Source organism: Arachis stenosperma, chromosome 6 (assembly GCF_014773155.1).
Source record: "Arachis stenosperma cultivar V10309 chromosome 6, arast.V10309.gnm1.PFL2, whole genome shotgun sequence".
In the NCBI taxonomy this organism is placed as follows: Eukaryota; Viridiplantae; Streptophyta; class Magnoliopsida; order Fabales; family Fabaceae; genus Arachis; species Arachis stenosperma.
The window spans coordinates 30,124,053-30,139,945 of NC_080382.1; positions in this window are offsets into that span (position 1 = coordinate 30,124,053).

Consider the following 15,893-nt stretch of genomic DNA (forward strand, 5'->3'; position numbering starts at 1 on the left):
TGCTTGATTCTCCCTTTTTCTTCTTTCTCTTCCCTGTCTTGGAATAATCTCAGATCTCTTCACCAGGACATCTTCTACCCCAAACGGAATCTAAGAGTCCTGAGAGCCCAACATCTTCCAATCTTTTAAAGGTTGCCTCAGTATATTGATGAGATCTTGCCTGTTGCTTGGCTAAAAATTCAGGGCATTGCTCAAATGGCTTGATCTCAGGATTGAGTGTTGGCAAATTGTGGGTCAAGTACTCCAACCTTGCTTGCATGTTTTCATCATTCTCCATTCTTTGTGCGTATCTAACTTCTCCCATGGTGTGATGAACATTCTTCCATTGATACAGGTTGTGACTATATTCCCCTGCTTTAGCTTGACTAAAATACAGCTTATCATATGATTCTTTGAACTCTTTGTATTGCTCTTTTTGTCCTTCAAGAATCTGTGCTTGAAATTCTTGCTGCTGAGTCATCATTTGTTGTTGCCATCTCTCTTGTTTCTCCTCCATTTGATGCTGCCAAGCTTCTCGTTCCTCTTTTTCTTTCAAAAATTGCTCCATAAATTCTGGATGGGGCTCTAGATATTGTGCTGGGCACCCCTGATTTTGCCCTTGTTGAGTTTGCATGAGTTGTTGGGATAGCTCTTCTATTGCTCTGTGTAGCTGGCTCATGTCTATGGCATCATGAGCTTGATTTCGTCCTTCCTCTCTTTGAGTTCTCCTTTGTCTGGGAGCTACCACCCCCTCTGGATCATCTTCTTCATTTATTCCTTCCATAATCTTCTTAGTGATCCCTTTTCCCTTTTTCACTTTTTCTGTGTCCTCATCTTCAAAGATTACTTTAGCTTTGTCACATAGCCTGAGGATGGTGCTTGGATGTCCAAGACCACTTGATTTGCTTGTGCTATTGGCCATCTCTTGAATACTGTCAGCTATGAGTTGTGCGAGGTTGATCTCACCTCCATGCAAGATGCAGTAAGTCAAGAGTGCTCGTTTGATTGTGACCCAAGAAGCGTTTCCAGTAGGAAGGATAGATCTTCTCACTATTTCATACCATCCCTTAGCTACAGGAGTGAGATTTATCCTCCTCAAGTGACTTGGAACTCCCTTTGAATCTCTTTCCCAATCTGTATTTTCTACACATAACCCCTGCAGGATCTCATCAGGATTGTTTTCCATCTGCAATCTGGTTTCATAACTGGGCTCTGCATAGGTTATGGTTCTCAACTTGAGGGCTCTTGTGATGGCAGCTGGGCTAAAACTCACTTCAACTCCTCTGACATAACTTGTGTAAGGAGCACAATCTTTGTTTTCTTTTACAGCATTTGCATAGAACTCCCTGATCATGACTGCACTGATGTCAACAAGAGGAGCACATAAAGTTTTCCACCTTCTTTCTTTAGTGATTTGCCTCATGATGGGGTATTCCCCATCTCTCAACTCAAGGCCTTTCTCATAAATGACATTCTTTGTCTCCTTGTGAAATCTCTGTGGATAAGGTATTGGGGTGTCAAGTTTTTCTCCCCTTGAAGTTGTCTTGGGATTGGTTCTTCCATGATCTGCTTTCCCTTCTTCAAATTTTGTGGTTGGTTATTTTCTTCTGTGAGTTCTCCTGGGACATTCCTGTTTATCATGTCCTTGTTGATGGTTTCATCATTCTTTGTTGGCTCATTGTCATTATGCTTGGTTGCCCCTTGGTTACCATCCAATAATACTTTTCCACTTCTTAGTTGCACGACCTTGCATTCTTCCTTTGGGTTGGGAATGGTGTCACTTGGTAGTGAGCTTGATGGTTTTTCAACAGAAATCTATTTGGAGATTTGTCCAATCTGCCTCTCTAGGTTCTTCATGGAAGCTTCTTGGTTCTTTGTTGTCAATTCTTGGTTCTTCATCATTTTCTCCATGAGCAGCTCTAGATTAGTGATCCTCTGAGAGTCTTGTGAGATTGGTTGATTTTGGGGTGTTGATGGATGATGGTAAGTGTTTTGGTTAGTTGGGTGGTTGTTGGGTAAGTGATGGTTAGAATTGGGGTAGTTATTTTGTGGTTTTCTGTATGTATTTTGGTTAGTGTTTGGCTGGGGGTTGTGGTTTGTGTTTTTCCAATTGTTCTGACTTGAGTTTCTTTGCCATGGTTGTTGGTTTTGATTGTGGTTGTCTCCCCATCTGAGGTTGGGATGGTTCTTCCAAGATGGATTGTAAGTATCACCATAAACTTCATTTGTTCCAGGATTTTGGTTGTGCATGTATTGGACTTGCTCTTGCTGTTGCTCCTCTTGAGTTTCTTCACTTTGCACCCAAGTTGTTGGTGGTTGGCTTGTGTTGCTCACTGCTGCCACTTGCAAGCCATCAATTCTTTTGGCCATTTGCTCAAACTGTTGTTGAATCTGCTGCTGCATCATCTTGTTCTGAGCTAGAATTGAATCCACTCCTTCTAACTCCATTACTCCTCTTCTCTGTGATGGTTGGCGTTGTCTTTGATGAGCAAAGAAATATTGGTTGTTGGCCACCATATCAATGAGGTTTTGAGCTTCCTCTGTGGTTTTCATGAGTTGTAACGAGCCTCCGGCTGAGTGATCAAGTGCTTCTTGAGCCTTTAGAGTGAGTCCTTCATAGAAGTTTTGTAACTTATCCCATTCAGTAAACATCTCTGGTGGACACTTTCTCAATAGAGCTTTATATCTTTCCCATGCTTCATATAAATTCTCAGCCTCCATTTGAGTGAATGTCTGCACCTCAGTTTTCAATCTTATGATTCTTTGAGGGGGATAAAATTTGGCAAGGAACTTGCTCACCAAGTCATCCCAAGTGTTGATGCTTTCCTTTGGGAACGTTTCTAGCCATTGAGTGGCTTTGTCTCTGAGAGAGAATGGAAAGAGAAACAACTTGTAACTGTCAGGGGGCACACCATTGGTTTTAACAGTGTCACAAATCCTCAAGAAGGTGGATAAGTGTTGATTTGGGTCCTCCAATGGTCCTCCTCCAAAGGAGCAGTTGTTTTGAACCAAAGTGATGAGTTGTGGCTTTAATTCAAAGTTGTTTGCATTGACATTGGGGGGAAGAATGCTACTCCCACAGTGTCTAGCATTTGCAAATGTATAGGAAGCCAGTACTCTCCTTTGTTGTTGATTATTGTTGGCTCCTCCTTCTGGTTGATTGGGATTTGATGGATTAACAGAAGATAAATTGCTTGGAATGTAAAGGGAGAGGGGGAATTTGTAGTAAATTAAAGAACAGGAAAATAAACTTGCTGAATCTTAAAGAACAAGAAAGTAAATGACTGAAACTTAAAGTGCAAGAAATGTAAATTGCAGTAACTTAAATGGTAAGAAATGTAAATTGCTTGAATGTAAAAGGGATTTGAGGACTGGGATTGCAGAATCTAAACAAAGAGAAAGTAAATTGCATCAATTAATTAAGTAGAAGATGAATTGGAATAAACTAAAGTTCAAACAGAAATGGAAATTAAAGTGCAGCAGAGGTTCACAGAAGAACCAAAAGGAAATTTGGGATCTCAGGACTCAAGAGTCTAGAAAGCAAAGTCTAGATCTCAATTGCCTTCCCAGATCCAAGTCCACAAAGCAATTAACAAGAAATTAAAGAAGAAGCAGTAGAGAAACTGAAATTCAACTTGATTATGCAGAAAAGGAATTAAAGAGATTTTGAATGGAGATTGAGACAGAATTTCCTCAATTCTTCACACCCAAAACTCAAAACAAGGAAATTAAAAAGACCCAAGCAAGAACGAGGTAGAAGAGAGATCAATTCTCCTCCCTAATTTTCTGAAATCTCAGTGAAGACACCAAGAGAAGTTCCAAAGTGCAAAAATAAAAATTCAAAGCTCAAAGAAAGTGCAAAATTCAAAAGCAAAGCTAAAGGTTCAAAAGTCCTAATTACATCAAACTAACTCCTATTTATACACTTTCTATTCTTGGATCTTGGGATTTGGATGGGCTTTTGATTTGGTGAAGAAATGAATTAAATAGGGATTTTAATTGAATTTTAGGCCCAAAAACAATAGCTCCCAGGAGGCTGCCCTGCCCTTGTGGAGGGCAGGGCAGGATTTGGTGCGTGTTGGTGCTTGCTTGGTGCGGCTTGGTGTGGTCTTGGTGCACAGAACGCTGCCCTGCCCGCGCGGAGGGCAGGGCAGGAAAAAATGGTGCGCCAGAGATGTGCCACGGTGCGCCAGAATGGTGCCTTGGTGCACAGGATGCTGCCCTGCCCTCGCGGAGGGCAGGGCAGAAAAAGTTGATGCGCCAGAATTGTGATTTGGTGCGCGCTGATGCTGCCAGATTCATGATTTGGTGCGCCAGAATTGACCCTTGGTGCGCCAGATTCATGCACCAACAAAATGCTGCCCTGCCCTCCGCCAAAAGGAAGTCCCGCGTTCGAATCCGGGCAGAAACACACGCTCATTCATTTTCCTTGGTTTCTTGGCACGGTAATGGAACTTAGTTCCTTGCTTCCTCGTGGTCCCGTGTTCAACTCTTATGGCAAGCATTTGGAGATATTTTACTTTGATTTTCTCCCCTTGTGAGCCCGATACTGCCCTTGTGGAGGGCAGGGCAACATTTTCTTCTTCTTGATTCCAAGGCACAAATTTGTGCTCTGCCCTTGTAGTGGGCAGGGCAGAGTTGCCTTCTTTGCCTTGTTCCCTTATGTTGCCCTCCTAGAGGGCAGTGTGCCCTTGTGGAGGGCAATGCTTGCCTCCCCCATTGCATGCGGCACACTTTCCCTTCCTTTGACCACACTTTCTTCTCCTTTAGTCACGCTTTCTTAAGCCACGCTTTTCTCTTTTATTTTTTTCTTCACCTACAATAAACCAAAACAACCACTCCAAGTATCACTAAATTCATAAGGCTTATAAATCAATTAAAATTCAATTAAAATCCCCATTTAATTCATTTCTTCACCAAATCAAAAGCCCATCCATATCCCAAGATCCAAGAATAGAAAGTGTATAAATAGGAGTTAGTTTGATGTAATTAGGACTTTTGGGGACCTTTAGCTTTGCTTTTGAATTTTGCACTTTCTTTGAGCTTTGAGCTTTTGCACTTTCCTTGAGGGACTTCACTGAGAATTCAGAGAATTGGGGAGGAGAATTGATCTCTCTTCTTCCTCGTTCTTGCTGGAACACTTTTATTTTTCTTGTTTTGAGTTTTGGGTGTGAAGAGTTGAGGAACTTCTGTCTCAACCTCCATTCCAAAATCTCTTTAATTCTTTTCTGCATAATTAAACTGAATTTCAATTTCCTTTACTGCTTCTTCTTCAATTTCTTGTCAATTGCTTTGAGAACTTGGATCTAGGAAGGTAATTGAGATCTAGGCTCTACTACCTAGTCTCTTGAGCCCCGAGATCCCAATTTACTTTTGGTTCTTCTGTGATCCTTGCTGCATTTTAATTTCAATTCCTGTTTGAATCCTCATTGCTTCCAATTCAATTTCTGCTCTATTGACTGTGGCAATTCAATTTCTCTTTGTTTAGATTCTGCAATCCCAGTCCTCAAACCCCTTTTATATTCAAGCAATTTACATTTCTTGCACTTTAAGTTTCTGCAATTTACATTTCTTGCACTTTAAGTTTCAGTCATTTACTTTCTTGTTCTTTAAGATTCTGCAAGTTTACTTTTCTGCTCTTTAATTTACTGCAATTTGCCCTTCCCCCTTTACATTTACTGTCATTTACTTCCTGTTAAACACAAATCACTCAACCAATACTTGATTCGCTTGACTAACAAGAAATAGAAGAAGAAGCAGTAAAGGAAATTGAAATTCAATTTAATTATGCAGAAAAGAATTAAAGAGATTTTGGAATGGAGGTTGAGACAGAAGTTCCTCAACTCTTCACACCCAAAACTCAAAACAAGAAAAATAAAAGTGTTCCAGCAAGAACGAGGAAGAAGAGAAATCAATTCTCCTCCCCAATTCTCTGAATTCTCAGTGAAGTCCCTCAAGGAAAGTGCAAAAGCTCAAAGCTCAAAGAAAGTGCAAAATTCAAAAGCAATGCTAAAGGTCCCCAAAAGTCCTAATTACATCAAACTAGCTCCTATTTATACACTTTCTATTCTTGGATTTTAGGATTTGGATGGGCTTTTGATTTGGTGAAGAAATTAATTAAATTAGAATTTTAATTGAATTTTCGGCCCAAAAAATAATAGCTCCTAGGAGGCTGCCCTGCCCTTGTGGAGGGCAGGGCAGGATTTGGTGCGTGTTGGTGCTTGCTTGGTGCAGCTTGGTGCGGCTTGGTGCGGGCTGGTGCGGTCTTGGTGCGCAGAACGCTGCCCTGCCCTCGCGGAGGGCAGGGCAGGAAAAATTGGTGCGCCAAAGATGTGCCACGGTGCGTGCTGATGCTGCCAGACTCATGCCATGGTGCGCCAGAATGGTGCCTTGGTGCGCCAGATTCATGCACCAACAAAATGCTGCCCTGCCCTCGCGGAGGGCAGGGCAGTGTTTCCAAAATGAAGTCCCGCGTTCGAATCCGGGCAGAAACACACGCTCATTCATTTTCCTTGGTTTCTTGGCACGGTAATGGAACTTAGTTCCTTGCTTCCTCATGGTCCCGTGTTCAACTCTTGTGGCAAGCATTTGGAGATATTTTACTTTGATTTTCTCCCCTTGTGAGCCCGATACTGCCCTTGTGGAGGGCAGGGCAACATTTTCTTCTTCTTGATTCCAAGGCACAAATTTGTGCTCTGCCCTTGTAGTGGGCAGGGCAGAGTTGCCTTCTTTGCCTTGTTCCCTTATGTTGCCCTCCTAGAGGGCAGTGTGCCCTTGTGGAGGGCAATGCTTGCCTCCCCCATTGCATGCGGCACACTTTTCCTTCCTTTGACCACACTTTCTTCTCCTTTGGTCACGCTTTCTTAAGCCACGCTTTTCTCTTTTATTCTTTTCTTCACCTACAATAAACCAAAACAACCACTCCAAGTATCACTAAATTCATAAGGCTTATAAATCAATTAAAATTCAATTAAAATTAGCTTAAACCTCATGATTTAACATTAATTTCATGGTGGTTGCTTGATTTAAAGAAGTTATGCATTTTCACTCCAAATCACTTACTTAGGATGCAAGAAAGTGCATAAATGCTAACAAAACAAGTGAAATTAGCTTGAAAAATGGGTATATGATGACTTGTCATCACAACACCAAACTTAAATCTTGCTTGTCCCCAAGCAAGCATCAAAACTAAGAGAAATTGAAATGAACAAGAAAAGATATATTTCCTTATTAGGCATATAGCAGAACTTAATCTATGGGGTCTTTATGCAGACAATGATAACTCAAGTTATTGTTTGCTATTACACAATACACATTTTTCATCAAAGGTTTGCTAAACTTGCTGTTATAAGACTTACTCTTTACTCACTCCCTTGCTAACTTTTCTTTCTTATAATGCTTAAAAAGCTTATTCTTTTGGACGTTTTGGTGTCAAATGTTGCAGTAATAGCCTTTGGCTTTATTTGTTTCTTTCTTTTACTCAACATCTCTCCACCACAGACACTTGGCTCACTATTTCTTCCTAGGATCATTGATGCCCAGCATCTCTTTGGATAACTAAATATTCTGTATCTAAGTTGCTCTTTATTGTGGATTTTCAATTGGCCATCCCAAATCAGTTGATCTAAGTGACCGGGTTTTAAAATACCCCTTAGAATTTACTCATCCAAGCATATCTTAGTACAAGAACACCACAAGCATGTGTCCTAGGGTCCAAGCTATTGGTGTCCAACCTTTATTCTTTGTTTTTCTTGCCATTTTGGCTTTTTCTTTCCTTTTTCTTTCTGTTTTTGTTACCAAGGGCTTTTTCATTATTGATAAGAGTCTTTATAACAGCAAGCTAACTCACACTTGAATGAGAATGATATTATGCAACAATTATTTCATGAGTTATGCATTTAATCAAACACATATACCACCACCAACTTCCATTCTTACTTATGCAACATTGGATATTTCACTTTTCAATTCAAACCAAATCTCTTTTATTTAAGCATATAGGAAACAAGACAAAATTTAAAGCTAAGTGATGGATAACAAGCATCATGCAGATTTAGCAATTTTTTAGCTATTTATTAACTAACTAAAATGAAAGCAAAGAACAAAAATTGCATGAAGTAAAAAGAAAATAGATGATAGAGGCATATCATGTTTCAGACATGCATCTCCTTATTAAAGCCATGAAAAAGGGAACATGAAAGAACTTTGCCACCTTCTAATGGTCGTGGCTGCTGCTTGATTCTCCCTTTTTCTTCTTTCTCTTCCCTGTCTTGGAATAATCTCGGATCTCTTCACCAGGACATCTTCTACCCCAAACGGAATCTAAGAGTCCTGAGAGCCCAACATCTTCCAATCTTTTAAAGGTTGCCTCAGTATATTGATGAGATCTTGCCTGTTGCTTGGCTAAAAATTCAGGGCATTGCTCAAATGGCTTGATCTCAGGATTGAGTGTTGGCAAATTGTGGGTCAAGTACTCCAACCTTGCTTGCATGTTTTCATCATTCTCCATTCTTTGTGCGTATCTAACTTCTCCCATGGTGTGATGAACATTCTTCCATTGATACAGGTTGTGACTATATTCCCCTGCTTTAGCTTGACTAAAATACAGCTTATCATATGATTCTTTGAACTCTTTGTATTGCTCTTTTTGTCCTTCAAGAATCTGTGCTTGAAATTCTTGCTGCTGAGTTATCATTTGTTGTTGTCATCTCTCTTGTTTCTCCTCCATTTGATGATGCCAAGCTTCTCGTTCCTCTTTTTCTTTCAAAAATTGCTCCATAAATTCTGGATGGGGCTCTAGATGTTGCTCTTGGCACCCCTGATTTTGCCCTTGTTGAGTTTGCATGAGTTGTTGGGATAGCTCTTCTATTGCTCTGTGTAGCTGGCTCATGTCTATGGCATCATGAGCTTGATTTCGTCCTTCCTCTCTTTGAGTTCTCCTTTGTCTGGGAGCTACCACCCCCTCTGGATCATCTTCTTCATTTATTCCTTCCATACTCTTCTTAGTTGCACGACCTTGCATTCTTCCTTTGGGTTGGGAATGGTGTCACTTGGTAGTGAGCTTGATGGTTTTTCAACAGAAATCTGTTTGGAGATTTGTCCAATCTGCCTCTCTAGGTTCTTCATGGAAGCTTCTTGGTTCTTTGTTGTCAATTCCTGGTTCTTCATCATTTTCTCCATGAGTTGCTCTAGATTAGTGATCCTCTGAGAGTCTTGTGAGATTGGTTGATTTTGGGGTGTTGATGGATGATGGTAAGTGTTTTGGTTAGTTGGGTGGTTGTTGGGTAAGTGATGGTTAGAATTGGGGTAGTTATTTTGTGGTTTTCTGTATGTATTTTGGTTAGTGTTTGGCTGGGGGTTGTGGTTTGTGTTTTTCCAATTGTTCTGACTTGAGTTTCCTTGCCATGGTTGTTGGTTTTGATTGTAGTTGTCTCCCCATCTGAGGTTGGGATGCTTCTTCCAAGATGGATTGTAAGTATCCCCATAGACTTCATTTGTTCCAGGATTTTGGTTGTGCATGTATTGGACTTGCTCTTGCTGTTGCTCCTATTGAGTTTCTTCACTTTGCACCCAAGTGGTTGGTGGTTGGCTTGTGGTGCTCACTGCTGCCACTTGCAAGCCATCAAATCTTTTGGCCATTTGCTCAAACTGTTGTTGAATCTGCTGCTGCATCATCTTGTTCTGAGCTAGAATTGAATCCACTCCTTCTAACTCCATTACTCCTCTTTTCTGCGATGGTTGGCGTTGTCTTTGATGAGCAAAGAAATATTGGTTGTTGGCCACCATATCAATGAGGTTTTGAGCTTCCTCTGTGGTTTTCATGAGTTGTAATGAGCCTCCGGCTGAGTGATCAAGTGCTTCTTGAGCCTTTAGAGTGAGTCCTTCATAGAAGTTTTGTAACTTATCCCATTCAGTAAACATCTCTGGTGGACACTTTCTCAATAGAGCTTTATATCTTTTCCATGCTTCATATAAATTCTCAGCCTCCATTTGAGTGAATGTCTGCACCTCAGTCTTCAATCTTATGATTCTTTGAGGGGGATAAAATTTGGCAAGGAACTTGCTCACCAAGTCATCCCAAGTGTTGATGCTTTCCTTTGGGAACGTTTCTAGCCATTGAGTGGCTTTGTCTCTGAGAGAGAATGGAAAGAGCAACAACTTGTAACTGTCAGGGGGCACACCATTGGTTTTAACAGTGTCACAAATCCTCAAGAAGGTGGATAAGTGTTGATTTGGGTCCTCCAATGGTCCTCCTCCAAAGGAACAGTTGTTTTGAACCAAAGTGATGAGTTGTGGCTTTAATTCAAAGTTGTTTGCATTGTCATTGGGGGGAAGAATGCTACTCCCACAGTGTCTAGCATTTGCAAACGTATAGGAAGCCAGTACTCTTCTTTGGTGTTGGTTATTGTTGGCCCCTTCTCCTGGTTGATTGAGATCTCCTTCCATTTCTTGGAATTCCTCCTCAGATTCTTCCTCTCCAATAATGTTCTTTCCTCTTTCAGCTCTTCTTATTCTTCGAAGAGTTCTTTGGTCAATTTCAGAGAGGACAGGGGAAGATCTTCCTGTACCTGACATACAAACACACAACAATAAACACACAGACCCAGAAAATCAATAAAACTTCAATCTATTGCTAGAATGAGGTTTAGTTAGTTTAAGCAAAAATTCAAACAGTTAGTGTGTTAGAGAAACAGAAAAGAAAAAGTGCTTAATCTAGACCTCCACTTCACTTAATCATTGTCAATCTATTTCAATCCCCGGCAACGGCGCCAAAAACTTGATGTGCGGAAAACGATCCGACACAAAACTCACCGGCAAGTGTACCGGGTCGCATCAAGTAATAATAACTCACGTGAGTGAGGTCGATCCCACAGGGATTGAAGGATTGAGCAACTTTAGTTTAGTGGTTGGTTTAGTGATTTGTGTTTAACAGGAAGTAAATGACAGTAAATGTAAAGGGGGAAGGGAAAATTGTAGTAAATTAAAGAGCAGGAAAGTAAACTTGCAGAATCTTAAAGAACAAGAAAGTAAATGACTGAAACTTAAAGTGCAAGAAATGTAAATTACAGTAACTTAAATTGCAAGGAATATAAATTGCTTGAATATAAAAGGGATTTGAGGACAGGGATTGCAGAATTTAACCAAGAGAATGTGAATTGCAACAATTAAGAGAGCAGAAATTGAATTGGAAGCAATGAGGATTCAAACAGAAATTGAAATTAAAATGCAGCAAGGTTCACAGAAGAACCAAAAGTAAATTCGGATCTCAGGGTTCAAGAGACTAGGTAGCAGAGCCTAGATCTCAATTACCTTCCTAGATCCAAGTTCACAAAGCAATTAACAAGAAATAGAAGAAGAAGCAGTAAAGGAAATTGAAATTCAATTTAATTATGCAGAAAAGAATTAAAGAGATTTTGGAATGGAGGTTGAGACAGAAGTTCCTCAACTCTTCACACCTAAAACTCAAAACAAGAAAAATAAAAGTGTTCCAGCAAGAACGAGGAAGAAGAGAGATCAATTCTCCTCCCCAATTCTCTGAATTCTCAGTGAAGTCCCTCAAGGAAAATGCAAAAGCTCAAAGCTCAAAGAAAGTGCAAAATTCAAAAGCAAAGCTAAAGGTCCCCCAAAAGTCCTAATTACATCAAACTAACTCCTATTTATACACTTTCTATTCTTGGATCTTGGGATTTGGATGGGCTTTTGATTTGGTGAAGAAATGAATTAAATGGGGATTTTAATTGAATTTTCGGCCCAAAAATAATAGCTCCCAGGAAGCTGCCCTGCCCTTGTGGAGGGCAGGGCAGGATTTGGTGCGTGTTGGTGCTTGCTTGGTGCGGCTTGGTGCGGCTTGGTGCGGTCTTGGTGCGCAGAACGCTGCCCTGCCCGCGCGGAGGGCAGGGCAGGAAAAATTGGTGCGCCAGAGATGTGCCACGGTGCGCCAGAATGGTGCCTTGGTGCACAGGATGCTGCCCTGCCCTCGCGGAGGGCAGGGCAGAAAAAGTTGATGCGCCAGAAATGTGATTTGGTGCGCGCTGGTGCTGCCAGATTCATGATTTGGTGCGCCAGAATTGACCCTTGGTGCGCCAGATTCATGCACCAACAAAATGCTGCCCTGCCCTCGCGGAGGGCAGGGCAGTGTTTCCAAAATGAAGTCCCGCGTTCGAATCCGGGCAGAAACACACGCTCATTCATTTTCCTTGGTTTCTTGGCACGGTAATGGAACTTAGTTCCTTGCTTCCTCATGGTCCCGTGTTCAACTCTTGTGGCAAGCATTTGGAGATATTTTACTTTGATTTTCTCCCCTTGTGAGCCCGATACTGCCCTTGTGGAGGGCAGGGCAACATTTTCTTCTTCTTGATTCCAAGGCACAAATTTGTGCTCTGCCCTTGTAGTGGGCAGGGCAGAGTTGCCTTCTTTGCCTTGTTCCCTTATGTTGCCCTCCTAGAGGGCAGTGTGCCCTTGTGGAGGGTAATGCTTGCCTCCCCAATTGCATGCGGCACACTTTTCCTTTCTTTGACCACACTTTCTTCTCCTTTGGTCATGCTTTCTTAAGTCACGCTTTTCTCTTTTATTTTTTTCTTCACCTACAATAAACCAAAACAACCACTCCAAGTATCACTAAATTCATAAGGCTTATAAATCAATTAAAATTCAATTAAAATTAGCTTAAACCTCATGATTTAACATTAATTTCATGGTGGTTGCTTGATTTAAAGAAGTTATGCATTTTCACTCCAAATCACTTACTTAGGATGCAAGAAAGTGCATAAATGCTAACAAAACAAGTGAAATTAGCTTGAAAAATGGGTATATGATGACTTGTCATCACAACACCAAACTTAAATCTTGCTTGTCCCCAAGCAAGCATCAAAACTAAGAGAAATTGAAATGAACAAGAAAAGATATATTTCCTTATTAGGCATATAGCAGAACTTAATCTATGGGGTCTTTATGCAGACAATGATAACTCAAGTTATTGTTTGCTGTTACACAATACACATTTTTCCTCAAAGGTTTGCTAAACTTGCTGTTATAAGACTTACTCTTTACTCACTCCCTTGCTAACTTTTCTTTCTTATAATGCTTAAAAAGCTTATTCTTTTGGAGGTTTTGGTGTCAAATGTTGCAGTAATAGCCTTTGGCTTTATTTGTTTCTTTTTTTTACTCAACATCTCTCCACCACAGACACTTGGCTCAATATTTCTTCCTAGGATCATTGATGCCCAGCATCTCTTTGGATAACTAAATGTTCTGTATCTAAGTTGCTCTTTATTGTGGACTTTCCATTGGCCATCCCAAATCAGTTGATCTAAGTGACCGGGTTTTAAAATACCCCTTAGAATTTACTCATCCAAGCATATCTTAGTACAAGAACACCACAGGCATGTGTCCTAGGGTCCAAGCTATTGGTGTCCAACCTTTATTCTTTGTTTTTCTTGCCACATTGGCTTTTTTTTTCTTCCTTTTCTTTCTATTTTATTTTTTTGTTCTCAAGGGCTTTTTCTTTATTGATAGGAACCTTTATAACAGCAAGCTAGCTCACACTTCAATGAAAATGATACTATGCAGCAATTATTTCATGAGTTATGCATTTAATCAAACACATACACCACTATTAACTTCCATTCTAACTTATGCAACATTGGATATTTACTTTCCAATTCAAATAATTCTCTTTTATTCAAGCATATGGGAAACAAAACAAAATTCAGCTCGGTTATGGATGACAAGCAATATGCAGATTATCATACTTAATCAAACAACTTCACTTGCAACTAGATGAACACTTTAGCAAGACATACAAGAATTCCTGAATTAAAACATTTTACAACAACGAGGATTAAGTGTAGATACAACCTTTTGGGTTGCAACTTTTCATTCTTCCTCTTGTTGTACTCCTTTTGAGTTAAGATGCACAATATCTTCAATGGTTGACTACTTTCCTGCATAATTCTCAAAAGTTGCTTGCTTCTCAAGCCCTTAGATGAATGGTTAGTATGCATAAAGTGAGTGTGTCTTTTGGATTTATTTTGGTGTGGGAACACCAAACTTAATTGTTTGCCACAGCCTCTGATGCAACAAATTAACCATAAGTGAAACCTTGTGTCCTTGCTAAAGGTTATGGAATTAAAGCTAAAAAGCAGTTAAATAGTTGAATAATTTGTCTGATTGCTTGGAGCTAGCATTGTGCAGGAAGTGAGAATGTTCTTTTAAATGAGATTTTGGTGGAACACCAAACTTAGAATCCTTCATTCTCCCTTAAATTATTTTGGTGTGCAACACCAAACTTAGCTCCTTGCAATACAGACCAATTATTCAACCTTTTTATTGAAATAGCTATGAAAAGAAACTACATCAGGTTGGGTTGCCTCCAAACAAGCGCTCTTTTAATGTCACTAGCTTGACATTCCTTATTCTTGCTCAACTTCCAAAGTGTTTCAGGATCAAAATGTGTGGATTCATTGCTCTTTCCTCCTGTCACAAAAGCAGAAACACAAACAGAGCCAGAAACTAAAACAGAGCACTCTGTAACTTGAGTGCAGTTAGAGTTAGTAGAGGCAAAGTCTCGAACAGTTAGTGTGTTAGTTTAAAAATAAAGAAAAAGTGCTTGATCTAGATCTCCACTTCACTTAATCATTGGCACTCTATTTCAATCCCCGGCAACGGCGCCAAAAACTTGATGTGCGGAAAACGATCCGACACAAAACTCACCGGCAAGTGTACCGGGTCGCATCAAGTAATAATAACTCACATGAGTGAGGTCGATCCCACAGGGATTGAAGGATTGAGCAATTTTAGTTTAGTGGTTGGTTTAGTCAAGCGAATCAAGTATTGGTTGAGTGATTTGTGTTTAACAGGAAGTAAATGACAGTAAATGTAAAGGGGGAAGGGAAAATTGCAGTAAATTAAAGAGCAGGAAAGTAAACTTGCAGAATCTTAAAGAACAAGAAAGTAAATGACTGAAACTTAAAGTGCAAGAAATGTAAATTGCAGTAACTTAAATTGCAAGGAATATAAATTGCTTGAATATAAAAGGGATTTGAGGACAGGGATTGCAGAATTTAACCAAGAGAATGTGAATTGCAACAATTAAGAGAGCAGAAATTGAATTGGAAGCAATGAGGATTCAAACAGAAATTGAAATTAAAATGCAGCAAGGTTCACAGAAGAACCAAAAGTAAATTGGGATCTCAGAGTTCAAGAGACTAGGTAGCAGAGCCTAGATCTCAATTACCTTCCTAGATCCAAGTTCTCAAAGCAATTAACAAGAAATAGAAGAAGAAGCAGTAAAGGAAATTGAAATTCAATTTAATTATGCAGAAAAGAATTAAAGAGATTTTGGAATGGAGGTTGAGACAGAAGTTCCTCAACTCTTCACACCCAAAACTCAAAACAAGAAAAATAAAAGTGTTCCAGCAAGAACGAGGAAGAAGAGAGATCAATTCTCCTCCCCAATTCTCTGAATTCTCAGTGAAGTCCCTCAAGGAAAATGCAAAAGCTCAAAGCTCAAAGAAAGTGCAAAATTCAAAAGCAAAGCTAAAGGTCCCCAAAAAGTCCTAATTACATCAAACTAACTCCTATTTATACACTTTCTATTCTTGGATCTTGGGATTTGGATGGGCTTTTGATTTGGTGAAGAAATGAATTAAATGGGGATTTTAATTGAATTTTCGGCCCAAAAACAATAGCTCCCAGGAGGCTGCCCTGCCCTTGTGGAGGGCAGGGCAGGATTTGGTGCGTGTTGGTGCTTGCTTGGTGCGGCTTGGTGCGGTCTTGGTGCGCAGAACGCTGCCCTGCCCGCGCGGAGGGCAGGGCAGGAAAAATTGGTGCGCCAGAGATGTGCCACGGTGCGCCAGAATGGTGCCTTGGTGCACAAGATGCTGCCCTGCCCTCTGGTGGACGAAATTGTGATT